Source organism: Struthio camelus, chromosome 14 (genome assembly GCF_040807025.1).
Source record: "Struthio camelus isolate bStrCam1 chromosome 14, bStrCam1.hap1, whole genome shotgun sequence".
NCBI lineage: Eukaryota > Metazoa > Chordata > Aves > Struthioniformes > Struthionidae > Struthio > Struthio camelus.
In genome coordinates this window covers 6,037,590-6,060,000 of record NC_090955.1, presented here as the reverse complement: position 1 = coordinate 6,060,000, position 22,411 = coordinate 6,037,590, and the positions used below count along the sequence as shown (strand labels likewise).

Sequence of the window (22,411 nt, the reverse complement as noted above, 5' to 3'; positions counted from 1 at the left end):
AATTGAAGGCAGCGAACGCAATGAAAAAGTAATTCTCAAACAATTTTGTACTTAGGGCTGTTTGTTAACAAACACCGAACGAGCAGCAGTGCTGGGTTAAAGGGCAGCAGGATGCCACATGATAATTTAGCCTGCGGTTATTTCTGATTAAGAACACCCTCCGGGACAGCAAAGCAAGATCTTCTTTTGCAGCAGGCACAGCTTTTAAAATTAGCCTCTTCTGCATAATAAACCAACAGGAAAACTGTGGATTTAAAACGGCATTAGCCGATGTGAAGTGTTGTAACCAGTTCAGGTCTTGCTTTCTGCAAAAACGCCGTTCCCTGCCCAGTCGAGTTACAAATGTAAAAATGCTTCCTGGATTCGAAAACTGTTGTAAGAAAGTCACCTTCTGTCATGCTTATGTAGCTATCTAATGTGCTAAAGGCTGATTATTTATCTTTAAACTGTACTAGTTTAATCTTTTAAGGTCACCACTAATCTGCTCCAACCTTTTAAAAAATAGCAGCTTTCAAGACTTACCGCTAGAATCGCTAAACTCAACGCTGAATGTCACTGAAACTGATACATTAGCCAGAATGAGTGCAGTTTTACAATGTAAACATCAAACATAAATCCCCCCGTAAATTAGAAGAAAAATATGATCTCCATGCCAGGAGAAATGTCAGTAAATAGGCCCAACACCATATTACTTCGCACAAACACCATTCAAAATCACGTTGCCCTTCCCCTCTCCATCCCTCCTTCCCTCCCTCCACACTTCTCCCCCTCCCTTTCCAATGCAAAGCACAGGCACAACTTGGATATAATTTAAAAGACCACGAAGCGCTTTATTTTATTTATTGTTTCTGGCAGCGACCTGCGGTGCCTACTGCAAAGCCCCAAAACCAGCATTTGCAAGCAGCCGCAAGCCCCAGGAAAAAAAAAAAACACCCTCCTCGCAAATTATTTGCCCGCATGGTCCGAAGAGTGGCCCTTCTCTATTCTTCTTTTTCCCTTTTCCCCTCCACTTTTTCTGGACTTGAATGTCACAGTAGACCTTGAATGTGAAATGGCTTCAAGCTAATTGCTTTAATTGCTTGAAGATGTGCAGGCAGGTGAAACCCGATCCCCTTGGCCATTGTAGAGACCAGGAACAACACAGGAATGTTTACATAGTGGTTGGAGTTTAATAGACAGTAGAGCCGAGTTTCAGACAGCTAGCAAAAACACAGCTAATAGGTGACCTCTTAATGTAGTCCGCCTTTTTAAAAACAAAATACAATTTCATTTCATACAAGGCAATGGCCTAAATGCCAAGGTTATCTGCGTGACTTTTGGAGCGAGCGTGCCCCGCGCTGCACCTGACATTTACACCAGAAACTCTACCCCGAACGCGTTTTCTTCTACCTTAAAACAAAAAGCACTTTGTGTGTCAGCCACCTTACAAACAGATTAGAGCTGGATGGGATTTCCTCCTAAGTGCAGTCATTTTAATTTAAAATCGAGTGTTTTTTTCACCACCCTCGTACTCCTCCTGCCCCTAAAACGCATGGCAGGGAACGCAAGCTGAAACGCGGTCCCCCAGCAGCTCCCGCATCCCCTCCTCACCTGGGCACCTCCCACCCTCCCCGGGCCAGACCTGCACCGGCCCTGACCGTGCTTTTTTGGAAAGGCAAAACCTTTGGGGTCACCGGGGATTATGACTTGCTTTCCAAGAATCATGAGGTATGTAAAACGCACTCGCAACCAGCCAACGACCGGCGAGCGGGTAGAGCAGAACGGTGGGAAACTAGAGCAGAAGGAGTGATTCTGCAGCAGCCACAGCAGAAAGGTATTTACTGTAGGGCTAGTGCAGAAAACAAGCACTGGAAACAGGTAGCACTTACTACTCATTGTCCTGGCACAGACACGTTGCGTTTTGCTGCCAATCTTAAAAAACGGTTGAAACTGCTTACACTGGATGAATATTAACAGGGAAATGATATGTATTATCTCCCAGACGAATAGGAATAAATAAACTAGCCTTTACGTAGGAAGAAAAAAAGGGAAGAAAACTGAGGAACAAGAACGGAAGAAAACCCACAAGCGCACCACGGCAGAGGAGGGGAGGCTAAAATAGCACACACGAGAAAGGAAAACAGCGAGCCACCCCGCACGCCTGCGAGGGAAGCGCATTTCCAGCCTCGTCTCTGGAATTGTGCTCAGAAAGTTTTCAGTTCTCCAATACCTTACAACGAAACCAAACCGCGACCCCTCCAAATAAAACCAAAGAGCGGCAGAAGGGAGCCTGCGCTTCCGGAGGCAACTGCAGCTCGGAGCAAGGCAGCAGACACGGGAGCGCCGGTCCCTACCCCTCTACCTTGCCTGTTATTCCCAAACGCTCAGAAGCAAACGAGCAACTGATCTGAACTAATACAGAACAAAGGGAACAATAGCAGCCTGGAAAGCAAGCCGGGATACTCGGGAACGTGCCTCTTTCTACGGAGAGACAACCTCCCGGGTGCACAGGCGCCCACCCAGCGGCCCCTCCGCTCCCCCCCGTCTGAAAAGCCCCGATTCCCCCCCACTGCGGATTTTTAATAGAATTTTTTTTCGGCGAGCCAAAAAAAAAAAAAAAGAAGAAGAAGTTCGGAACTGAAAAAAACAGTGTCAATTCAAAGATTTAGTATAAACTAGTTCAAGCCTGTGGGAGGAACGCTAAGTGGAAAAAGTAAACACGGTCGCCCCAAGTAGTTCCCCGCGGCGCTGCGCACGCAGGCAGTGCCTGGTACGGCGGGCTGCCCCGCGCCGCGGCGAGGTCAGCGCAGCTATGCTCAACTGACAGGTTCGGTTTACAGCAGGCCAGCACTTTGTTTGGATATACTGGCCTTGCTCACCGCCAGCTTAACAACAGATGGCTAGAAAACTTTCATTATGTTGCACAGGGCTGAACTGCAAACAATCGCGGAAAACTGTGAAAAGTTTTAACTCTCTGCGAGCCGCCCCGGGGAGCGCTCGCCTCGGCAGCCGGCGGCTCGCGAGCCCCCGGGGCTGCGACGGGCAGGCGCGCCTTTAAATTAATTAAAGCGGGATGGGATGATTAATCGTACCTGCGCATGAGGATGCTTTTTTAAAAAAAAGAAAAAAAAGAAAAAAAAGAAAGAATTTGCTATTTGACAAGGTCAATTCAATAAAAGTAGCATTCCAGAAGAAAACGGACTTTGACGGATTGGCAAAGCTGCTTTTTAAACCTTTCTCAGGCCGGCGGCTTCAGGAAAGTTATAGAAAGTTGCCAAAATAATGCCCACCTCAGAATTCATCGCGAGCTTTCCGACGAGTGTTTTTCCATCTCCGGAAACGGAGCATCTTTCCCTTGAATTCTCACTTCAAACTTTCGCACTCCAAGGCAGGAGAGGGCCGCCAAATAATCTAACCGGCAGATCGGAATATGATTTATCCAAATCTGCGTATAACTTAAATATTCATTAAACTGATCCGATTCATATGCACCCTAATATCTTCTAATGCTCTAAGGCAGGTTATAAATGCACCTTCCAAGGTTTAATTCAATTGACAGTCTTATATACATCTCACCACCGGAAAACGCATGATTTTATATTATTCGAGAAATGAACAAATCTGTTTTCCACAAATGTATTTTAAAAGCTACTCTTTCCTGTTATTGAAAGAAAATTGTGTTTATTACTCCTTTAGCATAGTGTAAACTCATAAACGTCAACAGAGAGTACAAGGAAAACTGTCAACTAAATATTGTTTCCTTCATGAGCTGCTCTTCCAAGTCAATTACGCCTTTCAACTTCTGGGGCATTGTATGATAAACTGGCAGTAAAAATCATTCACATTAATATACCATGGTGCCTTGCCTGCAAAAGGTAATTAAAGAAGTAAATGACTCATAAGAATAGACATATTAGCTGCAAAATGAAAGGCAACTGAGCTGCCACATGAAAATATGTACCATTAAGATACTGCATTTTCATATTCCTGTAATCAGCTTCAGTAGACTAATGCTTATTTAATCCAGTTCTCTGCTAAGTCCATCAACAACTGTTTTTTGCTGTTTTCTCCTTGACTGAACATTATGTGCGCAGGTTTGGAATAAATACTGCAGTAAGATTTTTGCATAGTCAATTGAAGAACAGGTTTTTTTCAATCTTTTAAAAACTATTCTGCTTTCGCACTAAGGGGCATACGGCAGAAGGGGTTACCAGAAAAGTCCCAGTTTTCTGGGGTTCTTTCAGCGCCTACACACTTTGAGTGAAATACAGACCCCATCCCAATACTCACCGTTTTGATCCACAGAACTATTAGCAGGAAAAACGAGCCTAATGCTTCCAACTGTCCTATCCTACGCTCAGGAAATGCTCTGTCTTGTTAAGGTGGCTTTTCATTAGCATTAGAAAAATTAGAATGATTTTCTCCAGGCTTTGACATGAAGAAGGAAAAAAAAAAAGAGGGGAGGGGGGAGACACAGATGGCCGGGGAGGTAGCTGGAAACGCGGCCCTGAGCCCTGTCCCGGGGCGCGCTGGGGAGCACAAAGACCCGAGCAAAAGCAAGCGCGCCGGACCCGTCCTAGAGCACCCCGATCCGTGGCCGCTTCATACGTACGAGCCTTTGGGTAGAAGGAACCAAACTGGATGCGACTTTCCAAGCTCAGGGGATGGAAGTGAGATGCTGGAGGCTCAAAGGACGCTTGCCTTCCTCCTCCCCAGCAACGCTCGGCGAAGCGCGCGTTGATATGGCAGCCCGCTCGCGAGCTGCAATTCAAACACCCTTTTCGTCCCAATAAAGCTCCGTAAGGCCCCGATCCAAAGTACTTTCTACTACACGATTGTCACAATTAGGTCAGTTGGTGAAGTTTGAGGGGGCAAAGTACAACGTCTCGGCCATCTCTACGTGGCGACTGTTGGCAAACGGTGACTTTCGTAGATGGCGGACACCGTACACGCACAACCCACCCTTTATTTATCAGGAAGAGATCTTCCAGTAAAAATCTTAACACTATGGTTTGGCACCTGCGCTGTTTTTGCTTATGTATCACTATCCACACGGAATAGCATAAGACTTCTAAAACGTAGGATCAATCATTCTTTAAGCTGCGTTATTGCTTCACCATTTGAGCAGACATCACTTTGTACCCACAATTAATGAGCTCTAGTCCTTTTTCTAATTAAGGAACAAAGGTTCTCGTGCGCAGAGTATAGAGCGACAGTGTCTAGAGAACACACATTTAAATAGAAGAGAATCCTTCTAATTACCTTAAAATAGGATTTTTGATATCCAGGAACATAATAGGATCAAGAAATTAGAGCATTTCCAACAGCATTTACAAATAAGTCATTACAAAACATGGTTAAAAGGTAGTAACGCATCCCTAAAAGTAACAGGACCTTACGGAGACCAGTGCCTAACGGTTCTATATTTACGTAATTAACCTCTGCGCATCGAGACACTGAAAACGCAATAATTATTTTATATGCGTGCATACATACAGGCAGATGTGAAAAAAAATGAGGGATCATGCTTCAGACTTCTGCAGATTAGGATCCCAACACCATAATTAAGAAAGTCGGAAAGGTAACCTCGCTTTATACAGTAATTAGGGCTGTTGGAAATAGGATACTGTCTCTTAAAAGTGTTACAAATATACCGCACTACTAAATAACCTGCGCTGCTGGGAAAGTATACTTGCTACCAAGGGCAAAGCTGCTATACACTGAGGTAACAGTAAATGACAGACTGTTGTTCAAGTCCATTAGCTGCTATGTGATAGGAGCACATTCACTAGCACACGACCTGTGAAAAATCTTAGATCTCTTTAAATCTTTGAATTGGATTGCTGCATTAATTCTTAAGAACTGCAATCCTTCAACCAAGTCAAATTACCCTCATTAACGGGGGGAAAAACTGCCTCTGCAATAAGTTTAAAAAAAAAAAAAAAAAAAAGATATTTATTACCTATAATCACTTGCGCGCGGCGCGTCACCTGGAAGTGTGACAAAGCGGGGCAACAACTTCCGAGGCTGGTGCGGGCTCAGCCGCTCGCGGCGCCGGGCAGAGCCGTGCTTCTTTGAAGGGCGGGGGGGAAAACCTCAGCGGGTGCACGAGGAAAAGTGGTAAAAAAAAAAAAAAAAAAAAAGAAAAGAAAAGAAAAGAGAAATCGCGAGGAATAAGCGCAGGCGCTGAAGCGACGTGTGCGTGTGCCACCGAACTAACCGCAAAAGAGGAGGGGAAATTCTGCAGTTATTCCAGGCTTGATTAGAACGCTGCTTCATAATTAGGCATGTTACAAGTATTGTCATCAACCAGAAAATTCATGTACCAACTAAAAGGTCTCAGAAGCTGGCTCCAGCCTTCTATTCATTAACAACATCTGCTATTAATGTTTAACCCTCATAAACATGCACAAAACGTTCAGCATTCAACAAAGATTAAAAATAAATATTTTGTTGTTGTTTCATCCTTGCGGGGACGGGCGCAGCTTTCGGCAAACAGCAAGAAGAGCTAAAAGCGGCCCTACAGAGAGCAGAAAAATATTTGTTCTTTGTTGGAAAGAAGATATTTCTTTCTCCAGTCACCGCTTCTCTGCACTTCAGATGTTATAGCTTCCGAGCCAGGCCAGCGCAGCACAATAAACAGCAACACAGGCAGACACATCCACATCCCCCCCCCCCACACACACACGGTGCTATGAATCATTTATTTTAAAGGTGAAAATCCCTAAAAACCATTTGCAGGGTGAGTGTTTCAAAGCAATCTTTAGTTAAAAAAAATTTTAATTTTAAAATGAGCATTCCTGGGGGAAGGGAAAAACAAAAAAACCCCTGCAAAACAGGGTGCTGAGCAAGTCCAGGATCCAGAAATGAGAAACAGAGCGTTTCATCTTCCTTTTACTGCTCCGCGGCCAGATGAGAGCCCCGATCCCGCAGCCAGGCCCTAATGGGCAGATCTTTGGAAGAGTCTTTGGAAAGACTCATTTCCACCACTGCGGTTTTAATGTAAGCATAACAATCTGCTTGTGCAGGCTCATTTGCAGCGCGGAGACAGAGCTAAGTGGTGAGCTAATGTGACCCTCTAATGACTCCTGGAAACACTAGGCACATCCTCCGGCTCCTGCTCCCTTTCCCGTGGCCGGGTGTCCGCCACACTGTCCCCCCCTATACGACACCAGGGCTGAAATGCCTCCAGAAAAAGGACTCAGTTGCATTAACCTTTTTTGCCCGTCTTGCGGTAAAGCAAATACATAGGGCAGCAGGGGAAAAAAAAAAATACACTGTCAGATGTACCCCTAACAAATTAGAAAGGCAGCGCTGGGCACGGGGACTACCGAGCTGGCACGTGTCCGAACTTCACGCGTTCACTGCTCCTCCCCTTTCACAGGCACACACCCATACACATGCAATTTGAGCCTGCATCCCTCTCCGCCAGGCTGACCCCCACGCTTCCGCCGAGCCCACCGCCAGGCACGCACCGCTCCGGCCCGCGCTCCTCTGACCGCGCTCTTTTTAATTTGCGGTAACGCCAAAATATACGCACCGAACAACAAAACCAACAAAAGAAATACCGTTCTTGTCTTCAAACACGACGCTCGTGGTGGATTCACTGTCTGCATGTTGCAGCCCGCTCTATTCTTAGCCCTGCGCCTTTTAAAGTTAGGCCCATTATTTTCTACGGTGTATCAAGATCAGTATGTATAACATATGCCATATTGTTGACACTTCCCTGGATGTACTGCATGCCATATGCCTAGAGCACTAAAAGGGGTGATGAACAGAGTGGCAATACCGAAAGGAGAACAAGATACACCAAGCATGTTGAATGAATTCAGTTATATAATTCAGCCAATAAGGGTTTCCATACATTTAACAATCACCCTCTTTTTTTGTTTTGTTTTTGTTTTCTGCCTCCTTTGTAGGGAAACGAATTTAACAACTTTCTGCTGCGAAAAGTTAACACGCTGGGCACGTATTCAAAGCAAACGTTTAATCACAGTGGGCCCACCAGGTCCAAAAAGCATACGTGTAAAGATAGATCATATATAATCACACCAATAAAACAAACAAAAAGGGACAATTCATACATTTTAGCAATAAACTAAAAAAATAAAACATACAGTTCTGCTTCTGCTTCTGCTTGTCCTTTATTTTACCTTTCATAAATCTATGCCTCAAGTCCAACTCCTAGAACTAGAAAAGATGTCACATTGCCCATCTTTAAAGGTTTATTTACTAGCTTCCTTACTAAGAATTATTATTTGAAGAATCCAGAAACTAATGCTCTCTTACACTACAGTATTTTTGCCCAAATGTTCTGGAACGGATTATAAAATTGAAATGTAAGAAGGAACACAGAGGAGCTATATTTATAACAAGAACGCTGCTCTTCAGCATCTGATACATACACATGTGCATCCTCATTTCTGTGCGGTCCCTCCGCACTCCCTAATGGGCACGCTAGCTGCGTAACTGTCATTAAAAAAAAAAAAAAGAAGGAACTGACTCATCAGAGAAAACAGTTTTGACAGGACTTGCAGGCTGAGACCCGGCAGAAAGGTTCAAAGTATTTGGTTCACCACTTGCGAGCAAGAAATGAAATACCCTGGACGGAACGAATAGCCGGGAAAATCAAAATCATGCAAACTTTCTGCAATGGAGACAGGCTGACTGCACGGACAAACCCAGGATTCATCTCCAAATTTCATCCCCGGAGCGAGGTGCCGTGCGCGGCGCCCGGAGCAAGGAGCAGAGCGAGCACGCCTGGAGAGCAGGGACAGCTCCAGGAAACTCCACCGCCGAGTCTGCCCTGCCGGCGTGGCAGGGACGCTGCTTCCCGCGGGCCTCGCTCGCGCCTCGGCACGCGGCCGCAGCGTCCCCGTCCTCCACCCCTAGTGCCACCGCGCACCCGGACCAAAGCGGCTCCGAGAAGACACAAAGGGGCCCTTTTAATTTCAAAACATGAAAACCCTGGCACAGAAGACGACTAAATAACTCCACTTCTAGTTCAGTGGTGTGCTGAAGGGGAATGTTGTTCTTCAAATGTATATGCATTTGGGTATGTAATTGAGTAAGCAATATCATTATTAGTATAAAATAATGCAAGAAGAACATGGGATTATTTGTTACAGTGGAAGGTAGAATTTTCTTTGTGAGGAACATCAAAGCAGAAGAACACATGCTGATGTTTAAAAACAGTCTATGTCTAATACAGAACATCAAGATCATACTTAAAAAAAACTGGCTTCACAGTATTTTCCCTAGACACAAACCTAGCATTTACTGCTGACCAGGAATTAGCGGTCTTTGCTAGTTTAAAACACTGGTTGAATAACCCAGGAGTGAGTACTCAGATTAAAACTTACCTATACAAATTTCACGTTGTCAAAATCAGGGCAAGCAGAACATCCAGGAGTGGAAACCCTCGCCCTTCAGCGGGATCAGGCCAGAAGGTGAAGTGGGACACACGTCCCAAACAACTACAAAGGGAAGGCAGGTTTCTTTTTTTTTTTTTTTTAGCTAGTTTTAAGATTATTCTGATGCGAACTACTGGGGATACACAACTCAGCTTTTAAGCAATCCATCCCTACAGTTAAATACTGTATGCACTTAGGCACTCAACGTCTAATAGAACCTGCCTAAATCATCTATTCACTAACCTACTTCTGCTTAAAACAATTGTCGCGAAGCCTCCCATTCCCTTTTTCTAATTATAGCAGCGCTCGGTTACGTGAGGCAGACGAGGCATTAGCCCCGCAGCCTCGTGACACAGTGCCCGCTCCCTCCACGTGCCCAAGGACTGTCAGGGGGGCAAAAAAACCCCAAAAAAGCTTCGTCTTGCAAAGCCCTGGCTGCAAAGACCCTTGCACGACGTACTACCTGCTGCCAACGTTTGCGGGTTTGTGCTTTTATTACACTACTCTGGGCAAAAAGATGATAAGAAGTCATGGAACAAAAAGCCTTTTACCTCCCGGTCTCTAACTCAGCGCTGGTCCACGCAGCTTATACCCAAACTTTCTCCTAGCTATGTTAGTGTGATGGACTCCATCCAGTTCCTAGTGGACTACTGTCCATATTAGGAAAAAATCACCACTTGACACTGGCACTCGAATTCAGCCGTATCAGCAGACACCAGCAGCAGCAAAGGTTTTTCCACAGAAGCCAGGTTGAGGCACAAGGACTGCAGCCACGCCAACACGCCCATGGTCCTTCACAATTAGACTCATATAAGGCAAGAAAGAGTCCTAGGAGGGCTAATTCAAACATCTCTTCTGCTTACTTTATATGTTAAAAAAAAAAACCCTCAAGTAACAAAAATAAAAGTAAAAAAATCCCTTAGCCGTCCCCCGGAGAACTCTATTTCCTTTTCCTCGCGGTGTCGGTGACGTTGGTAGGAGCAGGGTACAAGGGCATCACTAGCACAGCAGCTATTTAATTCCACCAGGCAGATCCCAATCCTCGAGACCTGCTCCTCACCCATCAGGCCATTAATCACGGAGACTCCTAAAAGGTTCGATTCACGGGCGGAGGGCCCAGGAGATGCCTGATAGTCGTATGTCATTTGAGAACGGAACAAAACCGTATTCTTCTCCGAACCCGCGCAGCTCCCCATTACCAAGAGGCTCCGTCCCCGGGGAGCAACCAGAGGCGAGAGATGCCGGAGAGCTGACTCAACGCTCGGCCCAGCAAACACACGTAAGTGATGCAGAAGGGGAAGGTGGTTAAAAGGATTCTTTCTGCCACAACCCTAATCTGACCAATAATCTAGGGAATCAGTGAATGGATTTTAAGAGCGGTGACAAATCCTCAAGTCACACCAGATTCACCCTCGACATGCCCTCCTCAGACAAGACTGTGGCAAAAACGGTGAGTTTTTTGGCCACCTTAAAATTAGAGCACTGCTACCGCCGTTTACGCAGGACTGACGGACTTAACTTTTCTCGAGGAGGCAACAGAGCCTTAGAAGAAGCTACCAATGAAGCCTTCACATCATGCTTGTGGTTGCACATCCTTTGCTTCACTTGACATCTGCTGCTTCAAAAACCTTGACCCTTACCTACCACAGCTCTGTTCTTCTTCATTTTAGAAAGTGAGAGGTAATAGATAAATTCATAGATAATACAGACAAAAAATATAAAAGCCTAAAAACACCCCAGCAATTGTTTTACGTTGTCATTAATTTTCCTGGGAATAGTCCGTATCTCAATACAAATGTTATCCGTACTCCTTTTTTCCCCCTACACAACTCAGCAATAACAATTTTTTCCTCAGACTAGATAGTGAAAGTAAGTTTCAGACAGTCTGGCATATTCACTGCCACTTGATACTTTATCTTTCTCACTGGCACCTTTTGATCTCTGAGGCTCTGGAAACTCTAAGCTGAACTGATCTCCTGCTGTAATTCATAATTACCAATTCACAGCATTTTGCAATACTCTGTACATCACAGTCTGCTGCTTAACCGTTAGCACACAATTGGAAATGCTGAAATTTGTTAGCCAATCAAGATTTTTTATTGCTATTTTTTCACTTTTCCCATCCCTTATGAGTTCTACCAAAACCATGTTGAGTTGCTGCAGTTACCGGAGAGCCAACTTGCATGGCTGGCGCTGCACGGAGCAAAGATGAGGCACCGGTGCCGCGTTCGACGGCTTGGCAAGCCAGTAATGCAGGGTTTACGATATCCCTCCGTCTCCCAGTAAAACAGCCCTTTTCAGGTTCAAAAACCCCCTTTCCCCATTCGGCAGCAAACGCGTACGTAGCACTGACGCTCCTCTTAGTTTCACCTGCCGACAGCCCTTCCCCAGCACGCAGATCCAAACCTCGCCGCTACGGGTCTACCTGTGCTGAGCCTGCACCTCTCACCGCACACTCATTACAGCGATGATCACTGCTCGCTCTGCAGCAGAAGAAATGCAAACGGCAAACGCGGGCCAAAGCTCGGTCCATGCCAAAACTGATCGCCGCAGCCTGCCGAGGGGGGGTGACGATGCCCGCTCGGAGGCCAGCAGGGTCGCTTCAGCGGCCGCGTTAGTAGCCGACGGGCAGTCTTTCCTACTGTTCTACGATGGTGAAAAATCAAGCTGGATGGTTAAAATTTCCCGCTCCGAGTTATAGCATGAGGCCCCGCAGCATATTTTGCTCCTGTGGCTTACCGATGGGACTCGGAGCAAAGGAAGCCCCTGCTGAGAATGAATGCAAAATACGGGACAGAGCAGGCTGCAGAGAAAGTCTGAACCAGAGCGAGCGTTTCACCAGCGGTGAAGCTGGTACCTCCAGCTCTCTTGCGAACTACAAGCAACACAGAGCCCCTTTGGAGAAATTTTCAAGTCCTTCAACAACTAAGAAATTTAAAAGCGTCTTTCCACCACCCGGATTTTACCGATGGGCAAACTAAGGCACAGAGACAAGCAGCAGCTTGACAGAGTTCAGCCGGGGAAACAAAACTCAAACACACACAAAGGTAGCACTTTTGAGAGCAGAATTAGACGCAAGGAGCCCAGAGGAGTGCCTCTTCTCTGGTTGCTAACTATGTATAACTCAGCTCAAACACTTTCTGGTCCTCTCTTCAACACAAAACAGGATCCCTGGCTTCATAACTAGGTAAATACACAAATCTAATTTTTGGTGCTGAAAACTAATCAAAAAACATTCCTTTTAATGTGTCTTTAAACAGCCACAAGATACTTCTATGGAAGTATTTCAGCATTTCCGACAGCTGTAAGACCCACTTAATAGGCTTGTTCGATTTTCTTTTGCTAAGATAAATCCAGCCGGCTTCTCTGGCTTTCCTAGGTGCACGCACACGCACGCTCCGCAAAGCCTGGCTAGCAGGGCAGCACGCCAAAACACAAACACCCCCCAGTCACCACCTTGCTGTGCAGCAGATTAATACTGCCGTACAAGTACTCCAAAGCATCATCGCCTTCAAAGACAGACAGGTCTCGTACCAAAATCCCCGCTCTAAATGCTCCCCAGACACCGGAAGAAGTTCAGGTTCAAATCCACATCCACGTTTTGCATCTCAGGTTTACATCTAAACTAAATATAAGGATTCTCTTGACTTCTTCCAAAGAATAGTCTTTTAATACATAAGACTCAAGAACCAATAAAAAAGGTAATTTAACAATATCTCTAGTGTGTCACCAATCATTTAAAGGGCCTCGAGGCTGCTCCATTCCCACTGCAGTACCGTAGCTTTGCCACCCTGCTGGCTTTCAATTGACACCCTCTGTGTTGTTATTTTTTTCAAAGTTTAAGCTTGATGGTGCTTTTTTAAACTTCCCCGCACAGCTGACGTCCTCCCCTCCTGCCACCGTCGCGTCCCCGCGGCAGGGCCACGGCTCTCCGCTATCGCGAACGCGGGGGCGCTGGCAGCGGCGGCGGACGGGCTTTGCAACGCCCCGTCGCCAAAGGCACGCGATTCGGGAAAAGGGAGAAACGTCGGTTCAGTGGTTAGAAGTCAAAAGGGAGAAAAAAGGCTCTTGATCAGGATCTCAGAGCTGTAACAAACCTCGGTAATTCTCCCGGGGCATCTACCCCTTGCTGACTAATCCTAGCTTGACTTTTCAAAAAGGCAACAAGAGGAACCCGCACAGACGTTTTGGCCGCCTGAGCCTGAAGACTGCTTGAAAGGAAGAACATCTGAGGCAGGGGAAAACGCTCCCTTCCTCTGAGCTGCGCGCAAGCTGCTAACATCAGCGATTCGTTTTGACTTTCAAAAGAAACTCAACCCAGCGGGTGCAGTCCAACATGCCAAGGAAAGACCACGGATGAAGGCTGCGGCATAGCTAGGACCCATGTTCTTGCCTCCCAAGCCCGTCAGCCCCTCTGTCACCAGAGCCTTACACCTAGCTGCCGTGTGTGCTCGGTGACAGGCTGCAGGACAGGCACGTCTCCTACTGAACGGCTGCAACTTTGGCTAATTGCAATTTTATCGTCCTCCTCAAGTGTACTCTGGACCTCGAAGCCGCTCGTTCAAGAGATGTCAACCGCTCCCTCACCGGTCTCTCCCCAGCCATCCACTTTCTCCGCACGGTTTGAAGTCTGGTAGAGAGCACAGTGCACGGTCCATCACCGGACCGAACACCACCATCCTGACCCCCTGCTTCCGTTTCCAACATTGAATAGCAATGGGTGTTAATTAATAAAAAAAGAGGAAACGGATGAAAGGACACCACTTGAAATGCACTCACCTACCGCAAGTGAAATTAACAGTCATAAGAAATCAACACGTCCAAAAAGTTTTCCTCTGCAAATATGCCTATCAGTATACCCCACCACCGGCTTCAGTAGTAAGCTTTCAAATGGATAACTGCTAAATGAATATATCTGCTAAAGGAATCAATTTTTGTGCACTCCAAGGTTATGTGTTTAACAGGCTTCGATACTTCAATGAAAAATTGAGGTGGCAATGATTTGCAGACTAAATTAATGTTAAATACTTCAAAGAACTGGACAAACAAGTCAGCAGCAAAAATTTTATGGGTTCACTTCCTTCAAGGGAACTTAAAGAGCCAGCATTTTATTGCTGTGAATTCTAGTCACTCCTTCTACCCCTCAGCATCTGTTTGAAATATGTAGTAGACAATTGCTTTTTTGGCTCCGACTCAGGTGGTTGAAACACAGGACAAACAGACTACTGTATATAAGCTTTCCTCCAGCAATGAAAATTTTTATTAACTCTCTTGCATAGCAAACTCCGCTGCCTAGCTTCCAATCCCTATAGAATCATCAAGGAATGTGGCTAGTTATTAATTCTAGTGGTCAAGCACTGGGTGGATATGTTGAGGCTTGTCTGCAATATGTAACCTCAACATTTCAAAAAAAGCTACAGAGGGAAGGGAAAAAATAAATGAGTCCTGTTTAGTTCATCATTCATATGTGCAAAATTCCAAGCTAAATACTAGCTTTGTACATAAATATGTCAGCCTTGTCAAAAGCGCTAGCCAAAGAAAACACGGCCCACGGCAGAGGGGCTCAGAATTACCCTCAGAGCCATGAACTTGCCCCACCTTTAGTCAGCGGGTCAAACTCAGGAGTTTTCTCACATAGGTGCTTCAGAAAAATAACCTACAAATGCTGCTTAAAAATTACTCTTCATTTGCCCAGCCGAAGGAAAAGGGAGAAGAAAGAAGAATGAGGATAAACGGACATAAAATAGGATGGAAGGTCCTCGATCTGCAGCAGACTGACTTTATTTCAGAGGATTGTGGCCACCTGCGATTCCTACGTTCGTTGCTTGCCTTGGACGGCCACAATGCTACCTGTGGAATGATTACCATTTTCGCTGCGAAACCACGCGAGATGCCTTCTAGCATTTAACGTTTGGTAAAACACTGTCTTTTAAGTTACGGTTATGGGCTAATTCAGGCCAATCTTTGGCTGCTGTGGTGTGTAACAGGTTGCTTTTAGCCTTCTGTTGTGTTTCCAGTGTCATAAATATCTAGCAGTAGTGGTCTACTAAAAAACAAACACATGCCCAGACTTTCTTTTTACACTTTCAATACAAAACAAGATCAACTATCTCAAATCCCACTTCTTTGTAACTACTGTATTTTTTTGAATTTTTAGTGGATGCTTAACATGTAAGATTATTAAATGGCTGGACTTTAAAAAAGCTCCTATCTACTTTTGTTACATTTTTAAGAAACAAGACGACAGTCTATAAGCCAGCTGCCTACCGTCTCTGTCTGCCCAGGCTGATTTCCACAGGAACAAATTTAAAAGCAGTTTCAATGAGTCCACTCCTCCGATGTCATAAATCAGAGAACGTGACAAGTGGAGTTGCATTCATCTGCGCCATTTTGCAACATGGACAGCCAGAAGACATCAATGGCTCGCCACTGCGTGGCCCTGCCTGTGTCCCGGCACTGTCCCCGCAACACTGAATCTCCATGGCCGGATACACCACAGCACGATGCAATGTCATGATACCATTTCCTGGTCAGCAGGTCCCCTAGGTATCCATCTGACCTTCTAGATCTGCTCTGTTTTCCCCAGCGGATGACACAGACAAGGGTATGTCTCATCCCTTCCCTACGCTTTCCATTGCTGGAAGGGAAGAACGTGACTTGAACGTATCTAGCCCACTTCTTATTGCTGGAAGAAAGCAAATGCTCTTCTTGTTCTCATCTCCCGCTCGCCACTTCTTAGACAGAAAGAGAGGTTCACTGCACTGCTGCATGCAGCAAGGCAAGGAGCTCCCCTGCTCTGCTGCCTCCCCCAGAAACCCCGCATCACACAGAGGCCCAGCATCACACGCATCACATAGAGGCACGACGTCACAGCATCACGCAGACACGACATCACAAGCACCACACGCAGCCCTCCTGAAACAGTGGTCAAACATCACTGATAGCCACCTTGAAGACTTGTTTCTACAAAGGTGTCGGGTATCCTGATCCCCACTGATGGCAACTCGGAGCACGTCAGAAGGCAGTTTCCAGAGCAGGCACCAGCTGGCAAGGGTCCCTCACCTAGGCAGCAACAGCCACTAGCTTTCAAAATATTGCCGAGTATCTCTGGCCCCTAATCAGAAAGCACTGCAAGCTGTGGAAGCTCTACAGCACCCCTTACTGCTGCAACTCACCAGTGTCCCATTTTCCTCCTGAAAATGAGTTCTTTAAAGCTGGAATGCACTGGATAAAAATGGTCAAGTAGTATAACCGCTAGAAGACTAAATTTCAAACCCTCTGGCAAGAAAGCAGTCTTGACCCGTATCCACAATGCACATTTCCACGTCTGCTAAGTCATGCTGACTCCAAAGAGCACCTTCTCCACGAAGAGGCTGGTGCTAGAATGAAAAACACAGATTGTCCTGAGGAAACCTTGGAAGATGAGGTGTAAGTCCATACTGGAAAAGATCTTTCGTGTCATTTGTCAAATTCTCCTCAAATCATTTATCTCTAAGAGTCAGCTACCCATAAAGTAACATTTCTTATGTAATTGCTCTAACCAAGCTGTGAAAGATATGTTCCTAAGTCTGTAAACTCAACTGAATATTCACTAATGAGTAGTCACAATGCAGATAAGGAAAGCAAGCAGACACAAAGTACCCTGTCATACATTTGCTGACCTTCCTCAATATACGGGATGTCAGAAAGTCCACAGAGACAGGATTACCTTTGACAGAGTCCACAGTCAATCATTTTGCCCTTTTAATATGGTACTTGGGAGTGATGCGTATCCTGAAACCACAGTCAGATGCAAATGGCCACATTCGCAGAGACATGAATGAGACAGATGCTGAACAATCCATAAACTTCCAAAGTAAACAGGCAGTGTTTTATACTTTAACGTTTTTGTTTTATGCAGTAACATGACATGGCCCAGAGCATGCTCCTACAAGCAAGCAGGTTTTCAGTTACCACGGAAGGGGCTCCTCATCTCTCCAGTCCCCTGTATCTTCTGAGATGCCTACAGGAATACTACAGAAGGTTTACAGGTGCTTAGGTAAATGAAGCACTAAATAGAAGTGCCAGATTAAATATCATACATAATTTTTCCAATAAATTGTGAAAAACAGTTCAAAGGAAAATCTCTGTAATGAACTGCTCCCAGGACTGCCTAACCCTGCAGCCCTTAAGCCTAAGGGTTTGCTTCGGTGCTGCTGGTACCTGACCCAGTTCATTTCGCCCAAGTGAGATCCTCAGCCACCCGACTGAATGGACTTTGCCCAGTAAATATTCATTGTGGCTTTAACGCTTCGTGCTTTACGAAACAGGTCTCACTTGCAGCCCAGACCTGCGCTGCCTTAACCTGTTCCATTAATCAAATCAAACTAACTCACCAAGTGTCGGTGCCACCACCAGCGGCCCGGACGAGCTGCTCGGGTGGCCACAGCTGCCCTGAGCCTGCCCCTGCTCCGGCATAGCTCCGCGTGGTCCCGGCACAAGGGCTCATTAAGCACAATACTCCCATTGACTTTTACAGGAACCATGATTTCAGAGTAAAGTATCACCTCAAGACGCAGACGGGGCAGGTAACCAAATATCAATGTCGCTAAAGCCACCATGAAGCCGGCAGGACGTTTTCGCGCTGCCATTTCACGTTATTCAGGCAAGCCATCGTACCGTGCGGGAGCAGCAGGCAAAAAATAAAGGTACGGCGGGTGAGAGACGGACGATCGGCTTTATCGGCGACGCTGGGCATGCACATGCGCTTTTGGAAAGGGCTCCGAAATTTCAGAATGTCTTCAAATTGTGTTTCCACGCGCTAGCTTTGGCAGCTGTTTTCCACCCCTAAAGCACCGCTTGAAAAACACAAGTGAAACTCTGCGAAACCCGTCTGCTTTGCCCACATTCTCTTTTCTGCTTAGAAGTGTAGCCTGTTCATTCAAACGTTGCCACCTGCCTTTTTAGACTTTTTTTTTTTTTTTTGGGGGGGGGGGGGGGGGGGCAGGATCCCATTTGACAGTCGATCTGAACTCCCCAGGTGAAACAGGCTGGATCTCACAGTATGAGTCCAGGGTGTTCAACAGAACCGCTCCAAGAGCTGCCAAAGTAGTAAACAGTTGCATAGCTTAATGACAATTTAGCTGATAAAACGCCACCTTTGTACAAGGGACCCCAAAAAACATGCTTTCCCGGGAGTATCCGGAGTCCGATTCATCTGCTTTACTCCTGCCTTGCACTGGCTTAACACCGCCGGCAGCAGCAGCAGCGTTAACGCTGAAAGGGCTCCACGGAGAGACAGACACACTGCAAACATACAGAAATTAGTACGCTTTTCGCTGCTGTTCGTGCACCAACATAGAGGCAAAAAATTTCTTTTCTTCCTCTCCTTTTTGCGAGTTCCTGGCTATGGTGCGGCAATGTGGATATTCCCATCATGCCTCAGTGTCTTCCAGCCCCATGATGCCCTCACTTTTGATTGTGTAGATGAAGTTGAAGTGCACAGGGTATTTACTGATCCAGTTATCTTGTTCTGTGACAGGCAGAATCAATCAATCAAGGGGCCAGCTTTACGCTTACGTATTCCAGGCACATCTCCGCACTTCAGGATACGAGATCACAGTGTTATCCAGCCAAATTTGATCAACAAATGCAGTTCCCCTGTGCCACAGCAATCTCAGATGAAGATGTTATTATGTGGAACTGAGCAAAGTGATAAAGACAGTACAGAAAAGGGAGGAAAAGTCCAGCTGGACCTTTCTGGCAGCCGCTCTATACTAAGGCTGCAACGTCCCTTTTTCCTAGGCTAACAGAAATAACACGTTCCCAAGTAGCTGCTGCAAAATCCTTCCTGCCACCCTGTATCTGCTGGTACCCAATGAAAGGAACGTCACACCGTGGAGTTTGCTCACATATGCCTAAATGCCGGACAACAGATTGCAACCGCTGCCACTGTATTTATGTGAATTTTTATAGCACAGCAGCATGCACTATATTTTTCATCACTCTGCTGTGAAGGAGCATATCAAAACCTGAAAGCCTAAAAATATATCTTAAAATCACAGCTGGCTTAAGCAACCTTGTAAGTATTTTTTTTTTCCTGTTAAAATCCTAGCTACAGAAAGAGGCACGTGAACACGTAAATGTTTAAGTCGGTCTCAAGGAGAGTTGACACCATGCTTTTATTTTGCCAATAGCTTTTCACTTTGCTATTGCCCTACAGTTATTTTACATTATTTAATCCAAAATACCATCTTTTTGATTCTACCTTTCTTTGCATTTTAAATCTTTAATGGGAGCCTTTGGCAGTCCATGGGCACAATTATTAGATATCTGCAGAGAGAAATTGAAAAATTAATCATACTTTCCATTTTATATTTCTGTACTATACATAAAAATTATCTAGTCTTAAAGCTGCATTCTGTGGTCTTTCGATAGTCTCTCCCTAACAGGGTAAATGTTATGCAAGCATCAGTATATCTGGCGTTCAAATCTGTTCAGCTCAACCGAGTTATACGGAGAATGCTGTGATCTCAAGTTAAAAATTTATTTCAGATCATTTTTTTCAATTAGAAAGCATTTCTTGGTAGAACTTAAGTTACGCACTGCCTAAAAACCAGGATGAAGAAAGAGTACTCTAAACTAATCATCTTGATGATATTGAAATTGTTTATTACCCTTTTACGGGTTAGGGTACTTAAATTCCACTTTTTCACAACTGTATGCAAAATGTGTAACATAATCCTCGCGCAGTTTATTATAGAAACTGATATATGCATCAATCTGACCTTTGTCTAAATAGATCCTTAACCACAGGGAAAAAAAAAACCCAAAGCCATCTATCAGCATGTGAGCAGTATCAAAACTGCTAAATCTATTAACTTTGTTTTCCTTTCACTATTATTAAACCGGAGAGCAAAATTCAACTGGAAAATTATGCCATTTGGGTTCCCTTGTCATCATGTAGTAAGTATGAGAAATGTATGTGCAATGGCCAAATGGCCAATAGACAAAACACCCACTCCAAGTGACGTACTGTTTTCCATACCGCTCAGACAAAATCAAAACAACAGAACTGTTGCAAACAAAAACAAAATAACATTTCCCATAAGCATTCCAGACAGAGAAAATTTACAGGAAAAGAAAGCTGGGAAAGGAACCAGAGCGGAGCGCGTGTTCGTACCTCCAGCCACAAACGACCCCGGCTGCAGAGCCGGTAAACAACAGCTCAACGTTAACACCCCAGAAAGGCTAACGAGCGACGCGACGCCCCACTTTGGGGCGAGAGACTGACGTCCGGCGCGGGGAGGGGGGCACGCGTGCCCGGGGGACGAGTCCCCTCCAGGAGAGGCAGCCGGCACCGGCGGCCCGGCAAGGAGGGCAGGCTGCGCCGAGCGGGGAGACCCAACAACCCCCAAAACCCGGCTTTTCGGCAAGCGCGTCCAACTAAAACGACAACTTTAAAAAGTGAAGATGTGCCTTTTGCTTTTTTTTTTGGTTTCTTTTTTTTTTTTGCTTTTTTTTTTAACTTTTTTTTTTTTTCCACTTTTTTAAGAGCTGACTCACATTTATGTAACTTTGTCAAGGCAGCTGCTCCCCGCGAGCGAGAGGCTCGGCGTGCAGCCGAGATACCTGCCCATAAATCGCGGCAGCGGAGCGAGTATCAACAGCTGCGTGTCGCTCCCCGCGCCAGCCCGCTCGCCGCGGCTCCATCACAGCGAATTCCTGTCAGCCGCGCTCGCGCTAACACAATTCCTATGTTTTGCCTGGCAGTAAATGGACGCTCCTGCCCCAGCATCATCTAAACAACTCTGTTAACATTTGCCCCCGAGCGTCTCTCTCTTTGTCCAGTCCCTGTCTTCTAACAGATGTCATCCAAGTCTAATCAAGCATAAAATGGTCATAAATATTTCTTTCTGGTAGATTTCACATTCGCATTTCATGCAGGGACATGATATTTTTCTGCTACCTCCAGGGAGTACCTAATGCAAAAACCAGTTACTTACATTCAAGGCTCATGTTCCTTTAGTAAAACGCAGCACATGCTCTCAGTTCAAAGACATAAAAAGGCACGAGACTTTATCTTCTTTTGTTTAACTGCACCTTTTTTTTTTTTTTTCAATAACGTGTGCCACCGCTTACATCCAGCGATGACATTGTCTTTTGCTTACCTGGAAAACACACCACCCTCTAACACCAAATTCTGATGCTACTCCCCTCCCAAAAGCAAGCGTTTCTGAATTGAATACTCCTGTACCTTAATCGCTGCCCCAAAGAGATCTTTTTTTTTTTTCCCCCTCAGCCATTTAATCTAACAAGCTATTTGAAGAATTCACAAGATAAGAAAGGCACTTCTCTATTTTGGTTGATTTTGTGCAACCTACTGCATCATATTTTGTTAAAACAATTAAAAGGTTCTGGGGCATCAGTTGAAGGTTCATGCCTATCTAACAGTTGATAATCATGAGATATCAGCAATTTCCAGTACTTAAACTTTGATAATTCAGGGAAAACTATTTAAGATAATTAAATCGGACTACTTAATGCTAGAATCATCAGAGAAATTATATTTCTCTCTGGTAAACTTGGTAAATGATATGTCAGAATGTAAAATAAAACTAAGCCTGGATTATTCACAAACCCATGCGTATTATTATTCCTTTTTTCCCTGTTAGGTTTGTCAAAGCAGAAATACGACACAGCTATTTAAGGTGAACCACACTACACGTCAGCATATAGATCACAGCAGCGAAGCTGTTTTTCCTCCTTCTTCACTGAGCCTAATATTTGATTACTGTTAGTCAAATCAAGCTTTCAGGCAAATAATCTCCATTTTTTAAGTTAATGAGATGTGGTCATGTCGACAACAGCTTGCAGAAACTTTTAATTCCAATTCCTGCAGGCTGTGCTGGCCTCTTTTACAGCAACCACTGCAGGAATGAGTCAAATTTGCCAAAATGGCTTATGTAGACAAGTGCACACTTTAAAGAGGCACTAATTAAAAATACCCACCGGTATCATAATTTAAATACCATGAAAAT

The 22,411-nt window shown here is 45.2% G+C and overlaps 1 protein-coding gene and 1 long non-coding RNA gene across 41 annotated transcripts in view; one reads left to right on the top strand and one right to left on the bottom strand.

Annotated features, from left to right (window-relative positions):
- The window catches only part of LOC138061021 (uncharacterized), a 5,957-nt gene extending 1,859 nt beyond the window's left edge, over positions 1-4,098 (top strand). The window contains exon 2 of the long non-coding RNA XR_011134606.1: positions 1-4,098. This exon is cut by the window's left edge and continues 1,310 nt beyond it. This is a non-coding gene — a long non-coding RNA (uncharacterized lncRNA).
- Positions 1-22,411, bottom strand: part of FOXP1 (forkhead box P1) — a 388,378-nt gene that overhangs the window by 125,015 nt on the left and 240,952 nt on the right. The window contains exon 1 of one of the 40 annotated variants that reach the window (XM_068907714.1): positions 5,942-6,251. The exons of 38 other annotated variants lie outside the window; for them this stretch is intronic. The gene's annotated coding sequence lies outside the window, so the exon portion shown is untranslated. Of the gene's footprint in view, positions 1-4,591; positions 4,746-5,941; positions 6,252-22,411 lie in introns of those variants that run through there. One more of the 40 variants, XM_068907710.1, reaches the window with a different exon arrangement.